The following is a 17,255-nucleotide window of genomic DNA, read 5'->3' on the forward strand; positions in this document are numbered from 1 at the left end:
GGTGCGTTTTGCAGCCGCCGCCCACTGCAATGAATCTGAATAACTCCTCCTTTAGGGCGCAAGCAACTCCCCTCCCCCTTGCAGTCTTTCCAATTCACGATACAAAAAGACGGACAGGACAGGTTGCCTGACTTTCCGTCACTGCCACCCTTTGCCATCCTTACCCGTAGAAAGCCCTTTCATCATCCCCAAACCCTAATCTTTTCCCTTTCCTTCCCAGCCCCCAAACCCTGCCCTCTGTACCTTTCTCACCACCCGCTTCCCTTCTCCTGTCATCCCCCTACCACCCGGGAAAAAAAGAGATTGCCCCCTCCTTCCACTAGCCCACCCTCCCACCCAAAGAACAACTTCTTCTGCGCAGCTTGTTTTCTAGGCAGCAGCGCTATTGTGATGTCATCGGGGGGCATTGTGACAAGCCGCCAGTGTTCCGTCTCTTCATGTTGTGCACAGTTCAAACGGAAAATACATCAACAGGCAGACTACAGAAAAGCTTACTATCAAAGGTTAGAGGGGGGCTTTCTCAGAGGGCTTTTTACAGTTTTTCTATTCCCAATTAGCCGTTTAAGTGTACTTATTGAAAGTAGTAATTCTTTCATAGGCCGCCCTTTCTTAGTATTTGACGTTCCTTATATTGCGGTATGAGGCTTCGCAGTAGGTTGCAAACATTCATCACCCATGACTGTCCCCAATTGAGCTCAGAAGCTCAATGTCTATCATGACCTCTCTTTTAGAATGTCCAAGAGCAAGCAAACTATTCCTCCAGGAGAGGGCGCCAACAGACTACTAAAGAGATCATCATTACTCAAAGAAAACCCCAAAAACCAATGCATGATAGGAATAAACAGGTAACTTTCTTTGGAGTGGAAGCGGAGAGATCGCACCAGATGCCAATTCTAGATCTTATCACACCTGTGGTCACTGCAGCAGCAGGTGAATCCACTTTGTCCAAAAGGGATCTATTCCATTCAATTGCAAATGATCTAGATAAGACAGAGAACTGCAGCACGGGGACATAGCCGAGTTGGTCAGGTTGAGTGGTGATGAGTTTGCTATTTGGATGAATAAAGAAAGTCAAAAGTGTGAAAGATAAAAAACAAAAGGAGGAAGTGTGAAAAGTGAATGGGCCAAATTGAGGTGCATATGAAGACGTATGCTTTCTTCCAATTCATTAAATCGGGCTAATATGAATCAGGTGAATTGAGTTCTGCTTTTGGAAACTGGGTTAAGAAGGGGTGCACCGTTCCTGGAGGTACTGCAATACCAGGTCAATGCGTGGAGTGGACAGAGCAAGCTCTTTTTCCATCTCCCTGTTCTAAAAATCCATTTAATATATGGTCCCCAGATAGGGGACGTATCAGATATTAAACTGATAAGAACAGATACTACACTTGATCTTAGCCAAAAGGCCGAGAAGCGATAACCAGAATTGGTTTGGGCCTCGAGTGGCACCCTGGCCTATGCCGGACACATCTTAGGGAGAGAGAGCGAGAGGGAGACAAACCCACGCCTACACAAGACATTTTGTCACCCAAGCCAACCCTTGAAAAGGCTGCTTTGCAGAGCAAAAACAAGAAGAATGGTGCGTTTTGCAGCCGCCGCCCACTGCAATGAATCTGAATAACTCCTCCTTTAGGGCGCAAGCAACTCCCCTCCCCCTTGCAGTCTTTCCAATTCACGATACAAAAAGACGGACAGGACAGGTTGCCTGACTTTCCGTCACTGCCACCCTTTGCCATCCTTACCCGTAGAAAGCCCTTTCATCATCCCCAAACCCTAATCTTTTCCCTTTCCTTCCCAGCCCCCAAACCCTGCCCTCTGTACCTTTCTCACCACCCGCTTCCCTTCTCCTGTCATCCCCCTACCACCCGGGAAAAAAAGAGATTGCCCCCTCCTTCCACTAGCCCACCCTCCCACCCAAAGAACAACTTCTTCTGCGCAGCTTGTTTTCTAGGCAGCAGCGCTATTGTGATGTCATCGGGGGGCATTGTGACAAGCCGCCAGTGTTCCGTCTCTTCATGTTGTGCACAGTTCAAACGGAAAATACATCAACAGGCAGACTACAGAAAAGCTTACTATCAAAGGTTAGAGGGGGGCTTTCTCAGAGGGCTTTTTACAGTTTTTCTATTCCCAATTAGCCGTTTAAGTGTACTTATTGAAAGTAGTAATTCTTTCATAGGCCGCCCTTTCTTAGTATTTGACGTTCCTTATATTGCGGTATGAGGCTTCGCAGTAGGTTGCAAACATTCATCACCCATGACTGTCCCCAATTGAGCTCAGAAGCTCAATGTCTATCATGACCTCTCTTTTAGAATGTCCAAGAGCAAGCAAACTATTCCTCCAGGAGAGGGCGCCAACAGACTACTAAAGAGATCATCATTACTCAAAGAAAACCCCAAAAACCAATGCATGATAGGAATAAACAGGTAACTTTCTTTGGAGTGGAAGCGGAGAGATCGCACCAGATGCCAATTCTAGATCTTATCACACCTGTGGTCACTGCAGCAGCAGGTGAATCCACTTTGTCCAAAAGGGATCTATTCCATTCAATTGCAAATGATCTAGATAAGACAGAGAACTGCAGCACGGGGACATAGCCGAGTTGGTCAGGTTGAGTGGTGATGAGTTTGCTATTTGGATGAATAAAGAAAGTCAAAAGTGTGAAAGATAAAAAACAAAAGGAGGAAGTGTGAAAAGTGAATGGGCCAAATTGAGGTGCATATGAAGACGTATGCTTTCTTCCAATTCATTAAATCGGGCTAATATGAATCAGGTGAATTGAGTTCTGCTTTTGGAAACTGGGTTAAGAAGGGGTGCACCGTTCCTGGAGGTACTGCAATACCAGGTCAATGCGTGGAGTGGACAGAGCAAGCTCTTTTTCCATCTCCCTGTTCTAAAAATCCATTTAATATATGGTCCCCAGATAGGGGACGTATCAGATATTAAACTGATAAGAACAGATACTACACTTGATCTTAGCCAAAAGGCCGAGAAGCGATAACCAGAATTGGTTTGGGCCTCGAGTGGCACCCTGGCCTATGCCGGACACATCTTAGGGAGAGAGAGCGAGAGGGAGACAAACCCACGCCTACACAAGACATTTTGTCACCCAAGCCAACCCTTGAAAAGGCTGCTTTGCAGAGCAAAAACAAGAAGAATGGTGCGTTTTGCAGCCGCCGCCCACTGCAATGAATCTGAATAACTCCTCCTTTAGGGCGCAAGCAACTCCCCTCCCCCTTGCAGTCTTTCCAATTCACGATACAAAAAGACGGACAGGACAGGTTGCCTGACTTTCCGTCACTGCCACCCTTTGCCATCCTTACCCGTAGAAAGCCCTTTCATCATCCCCAAACCCTAATCTTTTCCCTTTCCTTCCCAGCCCCCAAACCCTGCCCTCTGTACCTTTCTCACCACCCGCTTCCCTTCTCCTGTCATCCCCCTACCACCCGGGAAAAAAAGAGATTGCCCCCTCCTTCCACTAGCCCACCCTCCCACCCAAAGAACAACTTCTTCTGCGCAGCTTGTTTTCTAGGCAGCAGCGCTATTGTGATGTCATCGGGGGGCATTGTGACAAGCCGCCAGTGTTCCGTCTCTTCATGTTGTGCACAGTTCAAACGGAAAATACATCAACAGGCAGACTACAGAAAAGCTTACTATCAAAGGTTAGAGGGGGGCTTTCTCAGAGGGCTTTTTACAGTTTTTCTATTCCCAATTAGCCGTTTAAGTGTACTTATTGAAAGTAGTAATTCTTTCATAGGCCGCCCTTTCTTAGTATTTGACGTTCCTTATATTGCGGTATGAGGCTTCGCAGTAGGTTGCAAACATTCATCACCCATGACTGTCCCCAATTGAGCTCAGAAGCTCAATGTCTATCATGACCTCTCTTTTAGAATGTCCAAGAGCAAGCAAACTATTCCTCCAGGAGAGGGCGCCAACAGACTACTAAAGAGATCATCATTACTCAAAGAAAACCCCAAAAACCAATGCATGATAGGAATAAACAGGTAACTTTCTTTGGAGTGGAAGCGGAGAGATCGCACCAGATGCCAATTCTAGATCTTATCACACCTGTGGTCACTGCAGCAGCAGGTGAATCCACTTTGTCCAAAAGGGATCTATTCCATTCAATTGCAAATGATCTAGATAAGACAGAGAACTGCAGCACGGGGACATTACCGAGTTGGTCAGGTTGAGTGGTGATGAGTTTGCTATTTGGATGAATAAAGAAAGTCAAAAGTGTGAAAGATAAAAAACAAAAGGAGGAAGTGTGAAAAGTGAATGGGCCAAATTGAGGTGCATATGAAGACGTATGCTTTCTTCCAATTCATTAAATCGGGCTAATATGAATCAGGTGAATTGAGTTCTGCTTTTGGAAACTGGGTTAAGAAGGGGTGCACCGTTCCTGGAGGTACTGCAATACCAGGTCAATGCGTGGAGTGGACAGAGCAAGCTCTTTTTCCATCTCCCTGTTCTAAAAATCCATTTAATATATGGTCCCCAGATAGGGGACGTATCAGATATTAAACTGATAAGAACAGATACTACACTTGATCTTAGCCAAAAGGCCGAGAAGCGATAACCAGAATTGGTTTGGGCCTCGAGTGGCACCCTGGCCTATGCCGGACACATCTTAGGGAGAGAGAGCGAGAGGGAGACAAACCCACGCCTACACAAGACATTTTGTCACCCAAGCCAACCCTTGAAAAGGCTGCTTTGCAGAGCAAAAACAAGAAGAATGGTGCGTTTTGCAGCCGCCGCCCACTGCAATGAATCTGAATAACTCCTCCTTTAGGGCGCAAGCAACTCCCCTCCCCCTTGCAGTCTTTCCAATTCACGATACAAAAAGACGGACAGGACAGGTTGCCTGACTTTCCGTCACTGCCACCCTTTGCCATCCTTACCCGTAGAAAGCCCTTTCATCATCCCCAAACCCTAATCTTTTCCCTTTCCTTCCCAGCCCCCAAACCCTGCCCTCTGTACCTTTCTCACCACCCGCTTCCCTTCTCCTGTCATCCCCCTACCACCCGGGAAAAAAAGAGATTGCCCCCTCCTTCCACTAGCCCACCCTCCCACCCAAAGAACAACTTCTTCTGCGCAGCTTGTTTTCTAGGCAGCAGCGCTATTGTGATGTCATCGGGGGGCATTGTGACAAGCCGCCAGTGTTCCGTCTCTTCATGTTGTGCACAGTTCAAACGGAAAATACATCAACAGGCAGACTACAGAAAAGCTTACTATCAAAGGTTAGAGGGGGGCTTTCTCAGAGGGCTTTTTACAGTTTTTCTATTCCCAATTAGCCGTTTAAGTGTACTTATTGAAAGTAGTAATTCTTTCATAGGCCGCCCTTTCTTAGTATTTGACGTTCCTTATATTGCGGTATGAGGCTTCGCAGTAGGTTGCAAACATTCATCACCCATGACTGTCCCCAATTGAGCTCAGAAGCTCAATGTCTATCATGACCTCTCTTTTAGAATGTCCAAGAGCAAGCAAACTATTCCTCCAGGAGAGGGCGCCAACAGACTACTAAAGAGATCATCATTACTCAAAGAAAACCCCAAAAACCAATGCATGATAGGAATAAACAGGTAACTTTCTTTGGAGTGGAAGCGGAGAGATCGCACCAGATGCCAATTCTAGATCTTATCACACCTGTGGTCACTGCAGCAGCAGGTGAATCCACTTTGTCCAAAAGGGATCTATTCCATTGAATTGCAAATGATCTAGATAAGACAGAGAACTGCAGCACGGGGACATAGCCGAGTTGGTCAGGTTGAGTGGTGATGAGTTTGCTATTTGGATGAATAAAGAAAGTCAAAAGTGTGAAAGATAAAAAACAAAAGGAGGAAGTGTGAAAAGTGAATGGGCCAAATTGAGGTGCATATGAAGACGTATGCTTTCTTCCAATTCATTAAATCGGGCTAATATGAATCAGGTGAATTGAGTTCTGCTTTTGGAAACTGGGTTAAGAAGGGGTGCACCGTTCCTGGAGGTACTGCAATACCAGGTCAATGCGTGGAGTGGACAGAGCAAGCTCTTTTTCCATCTCCCTGTTCTAAAAATCCATTTAATATATGGTCCCCAGATAGGGGACGTATCAGATATTAAACTGATAAGAACAGATACTACACTTGATCTTAGCCAAAAGGCCGAGAAGCGATAACCAGAATTGGTTTGGGCCTCGAGTGGCACCCTGGCCTATGCCGGACACATCTTAGGGAGAGAGAGCGAGAGGGAGACAAACCCACGCCTACACAAGACATTTTGTCACCCAAGCCAACCCTTGAAAAGGCTGCTTTGCAGAGCAAAAACAAGAAGAATGGTGCGTTTTGCAGCCGCCGCCCACTGCAATGAATCTGAATAACTCCTCCTTTAGGGCGCAAGCAACTCCCCTCCCCCTTGCAGTCTTTCCAATTCACGATACAAAAAGACGGACAGGACAGGTTGCCTGACTTTCCGTCACTGCCACCCTTTGCCATCCTTACCCGTAGAAAGCCCTTTCATCATCCCCAAACCCTAATCTTTTCCCTTTCCTTCCCAGCCCCCAAACCCTGCCCTCTGTACCTTTCTCACCACCCGCTTCCCTTCTCCTGTCATCCCCCTACCACCCGGGAAAAAAAGAGATTGCCCCCTCCTTCCACTAGCCCACCCTCCCACCCAAAGAACAACTTCTTCTGCGCAGCTTGTTTTCTAGGCAGCAGCGCTATTGTGATGTCATCGGGGGGCATTGTGACAAGCCGCCAGTGTTCCGTCTCTTCATGTTGTGCACAGTTCAAACGGAAAATACATCAACAGGCAGACTACAGAAAAGCTTACTATCAAAGGTTAGAGGGGGGCTTTCTCAGAGGGCTTTTTACAGTTTTTCTATTCCCAATTAGCCGTTTAAGTGTACTTATTGAAAGTAGTAATTCTTTCATAGGCCGCCCTTTCTTAGTATTTGACGTTCCTTATATTGCGGTATGAGGCTTCGCAGTAGGTTGCAAACATTCATCACCCATGACTGTCCCCAATTGAGCTCAGAAGCTCAATGTCTATCATGACCTCTCTTTTAGAATGTCCAAGAGCAAGCAAACTATTCCTCCAGGAGAGGGCGCCAACAGACTACTAAAGAGATCATCATTACTCAAAGAAAACCCCAAAAACCAATGCATGATAGGAATAAACAGGTAACTTTCTTTGGAGTGGAAGCGGAGAGATCGCACCAGATGCCAATTCTAGATCTTATCACACCTGTGGTCACTGCAGCAGCAGGTGAATCCACTTTGTCCAAAAGGGATCTATTCCATTCAATTGCAAATGATCTAGATAAGACAGAGAACTGCAGCACGGGGACATAGCCGAGTTGGTCAGGTTGAGTGGTGATGAGTTTGCTATTTGGATGAATAAAGAAAGTCAAAAGTGTGAAAGATAAAAAACAAAAGGAGGAAGTGTGAAAAGTGAATGGGCCAAATTGAGGTGCATATTAAGACGTATGCTTTCTTCCAATTCATTAAATCGGGCTAATATGAATCAGGTGAATTGAGTTCTGCTTTTGGAAACTGGGTTAAGAAGGGGTGCACCGTTCCTGGAGGTACTGCAATACCAGGTCAATGCGTGGAGTGGACAGAGCAAGCTCTTTTTCCATCTCCCTGTTCTAAAAATCCATTTAATATATGGTCCCCAGATAGGGGACGTATCAGATATTAAACTGATAAGAACAGATACTACACTTGATCTTAGCCAAAAGGCCGAGAAGCGATAACCAGAATTGGTTTGGGCCTCGAGTGGCACCCTGGCCTATGCCGGACACATCTTAGGGAGAGAGAGCGAGAGGGAGACAAACCCACGCCTACACAAGACATTTTGTCACCCAAGCCAACCCTTGAAAAGGCTGCTTTGCAGAGCAAAAACAAGAAGAATGGTGCGTTTTGCAGCCGCCGCCCACTGCAATGAATCTGAATAACTCCTCCTTTAGGGCGCAAGCAACTCCCCTCCCCCTTGCAGTCTTTCCAATTCACGATACAAAAAGACGGACAGGACAGGTTGCCTGACTTTCCGTCACTGCCACCCTTTGCCATCCTTACCCGTAGAAAGCCCTTTCATCATCCCCAAACCCTAATCTTTTCCCTTTCCTTCCCAGCCCCCAAACCCTGCCCTCTGTACCTTTCTCACCACCCGCTTCCCTTCTCCTGTCATCCCCCTACCACCCGGGAAAAAAAGAGATTGCCCCCTCCTTCCACTAGCCCACCCTCCCACCCAAAGAACAACTTCTTCTGCGCAGCTTGTTTTCTAGGCAGCAGCGCTATTGTGATGTCATCGGGGGGCATTGTGACAAGCCGCCAGTGTTCCGTCTCTTCATGTTGTGCACAGTTCAAACGGAAAATACATCAACAGGCAGACTACAGAAAAGCTTACTATCAAAGGTTAGAGGGGGGCTTTCTCAGAGGGCTTTTTACAGTTTTTCTATTCCCAATTAGCCGTTTAAGTGTACTTATTGAAAGTAGTAATTCTTTCATAGGCCGCCCTTTCTTAGTATTTGACGTTCCTTATATTGCGGTATGAGGCTTCGCAGTAGGTTGCAAACATTCATCACCCATGACTGTCCCCAATTGAGCTCAGAAGCTCAATGTCTATCATGACCTCTCTTTTAGAATGTCCAAGAGCAAGCAAACTATTCCTCCAGGAGAGGGCGCCAACAGACTACTAAAGAGATCATCATTACTCAAAGAAAACCCCAAAAACCAATGCATGATAGGAATAAACAGGTAACTTTCTTTGGAGTGGAAGCGGAGAGATCGCACCAGATGCCAATTCTAGATCTTATCACACCTGTGGTCACTGCAGCAGCAGGTGAATCCACTTTGTCCAAAAGGGATCTATTCCATTCAATTGCAAATGATCTAGATAAGACAGAGAACTGCAGCACGGGGACATAGCCGAGTTGGTCAGGTTGAGTGGTGATGAGTTTGCTATTTGGATGAATAAAGAAAGTCAAAAGTGTGAAAGATAAAAAACAAAAGGAGGAAGTGTGAAAAGTGAATGGGCCAAATTGAGGTGCATATGAAGACGTATGCTTTCTTCCAATTCATTAAATCGGGCTAATATGAATCAGGTGAATTGAGTTCTGCTTTTGGAAACTGGGTTAAGAAGGGGTGCACCGTTCCTGGAGGTACTGCAATACCAGGTCAATGCGTGGAGTGGACAGAGCAAGCTCTTTTTCCATCTCCCTGTTCTAAAAATCCATTTAATATATGGTCCCCAGATAGGGGACGTATCAGATATTAAACTGATAAGAACAGATACTACACTTGATCTTAGCCAAAAGGCCGAGAAGCGATAACCAGAATTGGTTTGGGCCTCGAGTGGCACCCTGGCCTATGCCGGACACATCTTAGGGAGAGAGAGCGAGAGGGAGACAAACCCACGCCTACACAAGACATTTTGTCACCCAAGCCAACCCTTGAAAAGGCTGCTTTGCAGAGCAAAAACAAGAAGAATGGTGCGTTTTGCAGCCGCCGCCCACTGCAATGAATCTGAATAACTCCTCCTTTAGGGCGCAAGCAACTCCCCTCCCCCTTGCAGTCTTTCCAATTCACGATACAAAAAGACGGACAGGACAGGTTGCCTGACTTTCCGTCACTGCCACCCTTTGCCATCCTTACCCGTAGAAAGCCCTTTCATCATCCCCAAACCCTAATCTTTTCCCTTTCCTTCCCAGCCCCCAAACCCTGCCCTCTGTACCTTTCTCACCACCCGCTTCCCTTCTCCTGTCATCCCCCTACCACCCGGGAAAAAAAGAGATTGCCCCCTCCTTCCACTAGCCCACCCTCCCACCCAAAGAACAACTTCTTCTGCGCAGCTTGTTTTCTAGGCAGCAGCGCTATTGTGATGTCATCGGGGGGCATTGTGACAAGCCGCCAGTGTTCCGTCTCTTCATGTTGTGCACAGTTCAAACGGAAAATACATCAACAGGCAGACTACAGAAAAGCTTACTATCAAAGGTTAGAGGGGGGCTTTCTCAGAGGGCTTTTTACAGTTTTTCTATTCCCAATTAGCCGTTTAAGTGTACTTATTGAAAGTAGTAATTCTTTCATAGGCCGCCCTTTCTTAGTATTTGACGTTCCTTATATTGCGGTATGAGGCTTCGCAGTAGGTTGCAAACATTCATCACCCATGACTGTCCCCAATTGAGCTCAGAAGCTCAATGTCTATCATGACCTCTCTTTTAGAATGTCCAAGAGCAAGCAAACTATTCCTCCAGGAGAGGGCGCCAACAGACTACTAAAGAGATCATCATTACTCAAAGAAAACCCCAAAAACCAATGCATGATAGGAATAAACAGGTAACTTTCTTTGGAGTGGAAGCGGAGAGATCGCACCAGATGCCAATTCTAGATCTTATCACACCTGTGGTCACTGCAGCAGCAGGTGAATCCACTTTGTCCAAAAGGGATCTATTCCATTCAATTGCAAATGATCTAGATAAGACAGAGAACTGCAGCACGGGGACATAGCCGAGTTGGTCAGGTTGAGTGGTGATGAGTTTGCTATTTGGATGAATAAAGAAAGTCAAAAGTGTGAAAGATAAAAAACAAAAGGAGGAAGTGTGAAAAGTGAATGGGCCAAATTGAGGTGCATATGAAGACGTATGCTTTCTTCCAATTCATTAAATCGGGCTAATATGAATCAGGTGAATTGAGTTCTGCTTTTGGAAACTGGGTTAAGAAGGGGTGCACCGTTCCTGGAGGTACTGCAATACCAGGTCAATGCGTGGAGTGGACAGAGCAAGCTCTTTTTCCATCTCCCTGTTCTAAAAATCCATTTAATATATGGTCCCCAGATAGGGGACGTATCAGATATTAAACTGATAAGAACAGATACTACACTTGATCTTAGCCAAAAGGCCGAGAAGCGATAACCAGAATTGGTTTGGGCCTCGAGTGGCACCCTGGCCTATGCCGGACACATCTTAGGGAGAGAGAGCGAGAGGGAGACAAACCCACGCCTACACAAGACATTTTGTCACCCAAGCCAACCCTTGAAAAGGCTGCTTTGCAGAGCAAAAACAAGAAGAATGGTGCGTTTTGCAGCCGCCGCCCACTGCAATGAATCTGAATAACTCCTCCTTTAGGGCGCAAGCAACTCCCCTCCCCCTTGCAGTCTTTCCAATTCACGATACAAAAAGACGGACAGGACAGGTTGCCTGACTTTCCGTCACTGCCACCCTTTGCCATCCTTACCCGTAGAAAGCCCTTTCATCATCCCCAAACCCTAATCTTTTCCCTTTCCTTCCCAGCCCCCAAACCCTGCCCTCTGTACCTTTCTCACCACCCGCTTCCCTTCTCCTGTCATCCCCCTACCACCCGGGAAAAAAAGAGATTGCCCCCTCCTTCCACTAGCCCACCCTCCCACCCAAAGAACAACTTCTTCTGCGCAGCTTGTTTTCTAGGCAGCAGCGCTATTGTGATGTCATCGGGGGGCATTGTGACAAGCCGCCAGTGTTCCGTCTCTTCATGTTGTGCACAGTTCAAACGGAAAATACATCAACAGGCAGACTACAGAAAAGCTTACTATCAAAGGTTAGAGGGGGGCTTTCTCAGAGGGCTTTTTACAGTTTTTCTATTCCCAATTAGCCGTTTAAGTGTACTTATTGAAAGTAGTAATTCTTTCATAGGCCGCCCTTTCTTAGTATTTGACGTTCCTTATATTGCGGTATGAGGCTTCGCAGTAGGTTGCAAACATTCATCACCCATGACTGTCCCCAATTGAGCTCAGAAGCTCAATGTCTATCATGACCTCTCTTTTAGAATGTCCAAGAGCAAGCAAACTATTCCTCCAGGAGAGGGCGCCAACAGACTACTAAAGAGATCATCATTACTCAAAGAAAACCCCAAAAACCAATGCATGATAGGAATAAACAGGTAACTTTCTTTGGAGTGGAAGCGGAGAGATCGCACCAGATGCCAATTCTAGATCTTATCACACCTGTGGTCACTGCAGCAGCAGGTGAATCCACTTTGTCCAAAAGGGATCTATTCCATTCAATTGCAAATGATCTAGATAAGACAGAGAACTGCAGCACGGGGACATAGCCGAGTTGGTCAGGTTGAGTGGTGATGAGTTTGCTATTTGGATGAATAAAGAAAGTCAAAAGTGTGAAAGATAAAAAACAAAAGGAGGAAGTGTGAAAAGTGAATGGGCCAAATTGAGGTGCATATGAAGACGTATGCTTTCTTCCAATTCATTAAATCGGGCTAATATGAATCAGGTGAATTGAGTTCTGCTTTTGGAAACTGGGTTAAGAAGGGGTGCACCGTTCCTGGAGGTACTGCAATACCAGGTCAATGCGTGGAGTGGACAGAGCAAGCTCTTTTTCCATCTCCCTGTTCTAAAAATCCATTTAATATATGGTCCCCAGATAGGGGACGTATCAGATATTAAACTGATAAGAACAGATACTACACTTGATCTTAGCCAAAAGGCCGAGAAGCGATAACCAGAATTGGTTTGGGCCTCGAGTGGCACCCTGGCCTATGCCGGACACATCTTAGGGAGAGAGAGCGAGAGGGAGACAAACCCACGCCTACACAAGACATTTTGTCACCCAAGCCAACCCTTGAAAAGGCTGCTTTGCAGAGCAAAAACAAGAAGAATGGTGCGTTTTGCAGCCGCCGCCCACTGCAATGAATCTGAATAACTCCTCCTTTAGGGCGCAAGCAACTCCCCTCCCCCTTGCAGTCTTTCCAATTCACGATACAAAAAGACGGACAGGACAGGTTGCCTGACTTTCCGTCACTGCCACCCTTTGCCATCCTTACCCGTAGAAAGCCCTTTCATCATCCCCAAACCCTAATCTTTTCCCTTTCCTTCCCAGCCCCCAAACCCTGCCCTCTGTACCTTTCTCACCACCCGCTTCCCTTCTCCTGTCATCCCCCTACCACCCGGGAAAAAAAGAGATTGCCCCCTCCTTCCACTAGCCCACCCTCCCACCCAAAGAACAACTTCTTCTGCGCAGCTTGTTTTCTAGGCAGCAGCGCTATTGTGATGTCATCGGGGGGCATTGTGACAAGCCGCCAGTGTTCCGTCTCTTCATGTTGTGCACAGTTCAAACGGAAAATACATCAACAGGCAGACTACAGAAAAGCTTACTATCAAAGGTTAGAGGGGGGCTTTCTCAGAGGGCTTTTTACAGTTTTTCTATTCCCAATTAGCCGTTTAAGTGTACTTATTGAAAGTAGTAATTCTTTCATAGGCCGCCCTTTCTTAGTATTTGACGTTCCTTATATTGCGGTATGAGGCTTCGCAGTAGGTTGCAAACATTCATCACCCATGACTGTCCCCAATTGAGCTCAGAAGCTCAATGTCTATCATGACCTCTCTTTTAGAATGTCCAAGAGCAAGCAAACTATTCCTCCAGGAGAGGGCGCCAACAGACTACTAAAGAGATCATCATTACTCAAAGAAAACCCCAAAAACCAATGCATGATAGGAATAAACAGGTAACTTTCTTTGGAGTGGAAGCGGAGAGATCGCACCAGATGCCAATTCTAGATCTTATCACACCTGTGGTCACTGCAGCAGCAGGTGAATCCACTTTGTCCAAAAGGGATCTATTCCATTCAATTGCAAATGATCTAGATAAGACAGAGAACTGCAGCACGGGGACATAGCCGAGTTGGTCAGGTTGAGTGGTGATGAGTTTGCTATTTGGATGAATAAAGAAAGTCAAAAGTGTGAAAGATAAAAAACAAAAGGAGGAAGTGTGAAAAGTGAATGGGCCAAATTGAGGTGCATATGAAGACGTATGCTTTCTTCCAATTCATTAAATCGGGCTAATATGAATCAGGTGAATTGAGTTCTGCTTTTGGAAACTGGGTTAAGAAGGGGTGCACCGTTCCTGGAGGTACTGCAATACCAGGTCAATGCGTGGAGTGGACAGAGCAAGCTCTTTTTCCATCTCCCTGTTCTAAAAATCCATTTAATATATGGTCCCCAGATAGGGGACGTATCAGATATTAAACTGATAAGAACAGATACTACACTTGATCTTAGCCAAAAGGCCGAGAAGCGATAACCAGAATTGGTTTGGGCCTCGAGTGGCACCCTGGCCTATGCCGGACACATCTTAGGGAGAGAGAGCGAGAGGGAGACAAACCCACGCCTACACAAGACATTTTGTCACCCAAGCCAACCCTTGAAAAGGCTGCTTTGCAGAGCAAAAACAAGAAGAATGGTGCGTTTTGCAGCCGCCGCCCACTGCAATGAATCTGAATAACTCCTCCTTTAGGGCGCAAGCAACTCCCCTCCCCCTTGCAGTCTTTCCAATTCACGATACAAAAAGACGGACAGGACAGGTTGCCTGACTTTCCGTCACTGCCACCCTTTGCCATCCTTACCCGTAGAAAGCCCTTTCATCATCCCCAAACCCTAATCTTTTCCCTTTCCTTCCCAGCCCCCAAACCCTGCCCTCTGTACCTTTCTCACCACCCGCTTCCCTTCTCCTGTCATCCCCCTACCACCCGGGAAAAAAAGAGATTGCCCCCTCCTTCCACTAGCCCACCCTCCCACCCAAAGAACAACTTCTTCTGCGCAGCTTGTTTTCTAGGCAGCAGCGCTATTGTGATGTCATCGGGGGGCATTGTGACAAGCCGCCAGTGTTCCGTCTCTTCATGTTGTGCACAGTTCAAACGGAAAATACATCAACAGGCAGACTACAGAAAAGCTTACTATCAAAGGTTAGAGGGGGGCTTTCTCAGAGGGCTTTTTACAGTTTTTCTATTCCCAATTAGCCGTTTAAGTGTACTTATTGAAAGTAGTAATTCTTTCATAGGCCGCCCTTTCTTAGTATTTGACGTTCCTTATATTGCGGTATGAGGCTTCGCAGTAGGTTGCAAACATTCATCACCCATGACTGTCCCCAATTGAGCTCAGAAGCTCAATGTCTATCATGACCTCTCTTTTAGAATGTCCAAGAGCAAGCAAACTATTCCTCCAGGAGAGGGCGCCAACAGACTACTAAAGAGATCATCATTACTCAAAGAAAACCCCAAAAACCAATGCATGATAGGAATAAACAGGTAACTTTCTTTGGAGTGGAAGCGGAGAGATCGCACCAGATGCCAATTCTAGATCTTATCACACCTGTGGTCACTGCAGCAGCAGGTGAATCCACTTTGTCCAAAAGGGATCTATTCCATTCAATTGCAAATGATCTAGATAAGACAGAGAACTGCAGCACGGGGACATAGCCGAGTTGGTCAGGTTGAGTGGTGATGAGTTTGCTATTTGGATGAATAAAGAAAGTCAAAAGTGTGAAAGATAAAAAACAAAAGGAGGAAGTGTGAAAAGTGAATGGGCCAAATTGAGGTGCATATGAAGACGTATGCTTTCTTCCAATTCATTAAATCGGGCTAATATGAATCAGGTGAATTGAGTTCTGCTTTTGGAAACTGGGTTAAGAAGGGGTGCACCGTTCCTGGAGGTACTGCAATACCAGGTCAATGCGTGGAGTGGACAGAGCAAGCTCTTTTTCCATCTCCCTGTTCTAAAAATCCATTTAATATATGGTCCCCAGATAGGGGACGTATCAGATATTAAACTGATAAGAACAGATACTACACTTGATCTTAGCCAAAAGGCCGAGAAGCGATAACCAGAATTGGTTTGGGCCTCGAGTGGCACCCTGGCCTATGCCGGACACATCTTAGGGAGAGAGAGCGAGAGGGAGACAAACCCACGCCTACACAAGACATTTTGTCACCCAAGCCAACCCTTGAAAAGGCTGCTTTGCAGAGCAAAAACAAGAAGAATGGTGCGTTTTGCAGCCGCCGCCCACTGCAATGAATCTGAATAACTCCTCCTTTAGGGCGCAAGCAACTCCCCTCCCCCTTGCAGTCTTTCCAATTCACGATACAAAAAGACGGACAGGACAGGTTGCCTGACTTTCCGTCACTGCCACCCTTTGCCATCCTTACCCGTAGAAAGCCCTTTCATCATCCCCAAACCCTAATCTTTTCCCTTTCCTTCCCAGCCCCCAAACCCTGCCCTCTGTACCTTTCTCACCACCCGCTTCCCTTCTCCTGTCATCCCCCTACCACCCGGGAAAAAAAGAGATTGCCCCCTCCTTCCACTAGCCCACCCTCCCACCCAAAGAACAACTTCTTCTGCGCAGCTTGTTTTCTAGGCAGCAGCGCTATTGTGATGTCATCGGGGGGCATTGTGACAAGCCGCCAGTGTTCCGTCTCTTCATGTTGTGCACAGTTCAAACGGAAAATACATCAACAGGCAGACTACAGAAAAGCTTACTATCAAAGGTTAGAGGGGGGCTTTCTCAGAGGGCTTTTTACAGTTTTTCTATTCCCAATTAGCCGTTTAAGTGTACTTATTGAAAGTAGTAATTCTTTCATAGGCCGCCCTTTCTTAGTATTTGACGTTCCTTATATTGCGGTATGAGGCTTCGCAGTAGGTTGCAAACATTCATCACCCATGACTGTCCCCAATTGAGCTCAGAAGCTCAATGTCTATCATGACCTCTCTTTTAGAATGTCCAAGAGCAAGCAAACTATTCCTCCAGGAGAGGGCGCCAACAGACTACTAAAGAGATCATCATTACTCAAAGAAAACCCCAAAAACCAATGCATGATAGGAATAAACAGGTAACTTTCTTTGGAGTGGAAGCGGAGAGATCGCACCAGATGCCAATTCTAGATCTTATCACATCTGTGGTCACTGCAGCAGCAGGTGAATCCACTTTGTCCAAAAGGGATCTATTCCATTCAATTGCAAATGATCTAGATAAGACAGAGAACTGCAGCACGGGGACATAGCCGAGTTGGTCAGGTTGAGTGGTGATGAGTTTGCTATTTGGATGAATAAAGAAAGTCAAAAGTGTGAAAGATAAAAAACAAAAGGAGGAAGTGTGAAAAGTGAATGGGCCAAATTGAGGTGCATATGAAGACGTATGCTTTCTTCCAATTCATTAAATCGGGCTAATATGAATCAGGTGAATTGAGTTCTGCTTTTGGAAACTGGGTTAAGAAGGGGTGCACCGTTCCTGGAGGTACTGCAATACCAGGTCAATGCGTGGAGTGGACAGAGCAAGCTCTTTTTCCATCTCCCTGTTCTAAAAATCCATTTAATATATGGTCCCCAGATAGGGGACGTATCAGATATTAAACTGATAAGAACAGATACTACACTTGATCTTAGCCAAAAGGCCGAGAAGCGATAACCAGAATTGGTTTGGGCCTCGAGTGGCACCCTGGCCTATGCCGGACACATCTTAG

At 46.2% G+C, this 17,255-nt stretch overlaps 11 non-coding genes across 11 annotated transcripts; all 11 read right to left on the bottom strand.

Annotated features, from left to right (window-relative positions):
- Positions 1–1,227: 1,227 nt before the first annotated feature.
- LOC142265460 (U2 spliceosomal RNA) lies at positions 1,228–1,418 on the bottom strand. The gene has a single exon (XR_012731774.1). It is a non-coding gene; the product is annotated as a U2 spliceosomal RNA (small nuclear RNA).
- A 1,387-nt stretch (positions 1,419–2,805) lies between these two features.
- Positions 2,806–2,996, bottom strand: LOC142265462 (U2 spliceosomal RNA). Its single transcript, XR_012731775.1, has one exon. It is a non-coding gene; the product is annotated as a U2 spliceosomal RNA (small nuclear RNA).
- Positions 2,997–4,383: 1,387 nt separating this feature from the next.
- LOC142265463 (U2 spliceosomal RNA) lies at positions 4,384–4,574 on the bottom strand. Its single transcript, XR_012731776.1, has one exon. It is a non-coding gene; the product is annotated as a U2 spliceosomal RNA (small nuclear RNA).
- Positions 4,575–5,961: 1,387 nt separating this feature from the next.
- On the bottom strand, positions 5,962–6,152 carry LOC142265465 (U2 spliceosomal RNA). The gene has a single exon (XR_012731778.1). It is a non-coding gene; the product is annotated as a U2 spliceosomal RNA (small nuclear RNA).
- A 1,387-nt stretch (positions 6,153–7,539) lies between these two features.
- Positions 7,540–7,730, bottom strand: LOC142265466 (U2 spliceosomal RNA). The gene has a single exon (XR_012731779.1). It is a non-coding gene; the product is annotated as a U2 spliceosomal RNA (small nuclear RNA).
- A 1,387-nt stretch (positions 7,731–9,117) lies between these two features.
- Positions 9,118–9,308, bottom strand: LOC142265467 (U2 spliceosomal RNA). The gene has a single exon (XR_012731780.1). It is a non-coding gene; the product is annotated as a U2 spliceosomal RNA (small nuclear RNA).
- Positions 9,309–10,695: 1,387 nt separating this feature from the next.
- LOC142265468 (U2 spliceosomal RNA) lies at positions 10,696–10,886 on the bottom strand. Its single transcript, XR_012731781.1, has one exon. It is a non-coding gene; the product is annotated as a U2 spliceosomal RNA (small nuclear RNA).
- Positions 10,887–12,273: 1,387 nt separating this feature from the next.
- Positions 12,274–12,464, bottom strand: LOC142265469 (U2 spliceosomal RNA). The gene has a single exon (XR_012731782.1). It is a non-coding gene; the product is annotated as a U2 spliceosomal RNA (small nuclear RNA).
- A 1,387-nt stretch (positions 12,465–13,851) lies between these two features.
- Positions 13,852–14,042, bottom strand: LOC142265470 (U2 spliceosomal RNA). The gene has a single exon (XR_012731783.1). It is a non-coding gene; the product is annotated as a U2 spliceosomal RNA (small nuclear RNA).
- Positions 14,043–15,429: 1,387 nt separating this feature from the next.
- LOC142265471 (U2 spliceosomal RNA) lies at positions 15,430–15,620 on the bottom strand. Its single transcript, XR_012731784.1, has one exon. It is a non-coding gene; the product is annotated as a U2 spliceosomal RNA (small nuclear RNA).
- Positions 15,621–17,007: 1,387 nt separating this feature from the next.
- Positions 17,008–17,198, bottom strand: LOC142265473 (U2 spliceosomal RNA). The gene has a single exon (XR_012731785.1). It is a non-coding gene; the product is annotated as a U2 spliceosomal RNA (small nuclear RNA).
- Between the last annotated feature and the right edge of the window lie 57 nt (positions 17,199–17,255).

Source organism: Anomaloglossus baeobatrachus, unplaced genomic scaffold (assembly GCF_048569485.1).
Source record: "Anomaloglossus baeobatrachus isolate aAnoBae1 unplaced genomic scaffold, aAnoBae1.hap1 Scaffold_275, whole genome shotgun sequence".
In the NCBI taxonomy this organism is placed as follows: domain Eukaryota; kingdom Metazoa; phylum Chordata; class Amphibia; order Anura; family Aromobatidae; genus Anomaloglossus; species Anomaloglossus baeobatrachus.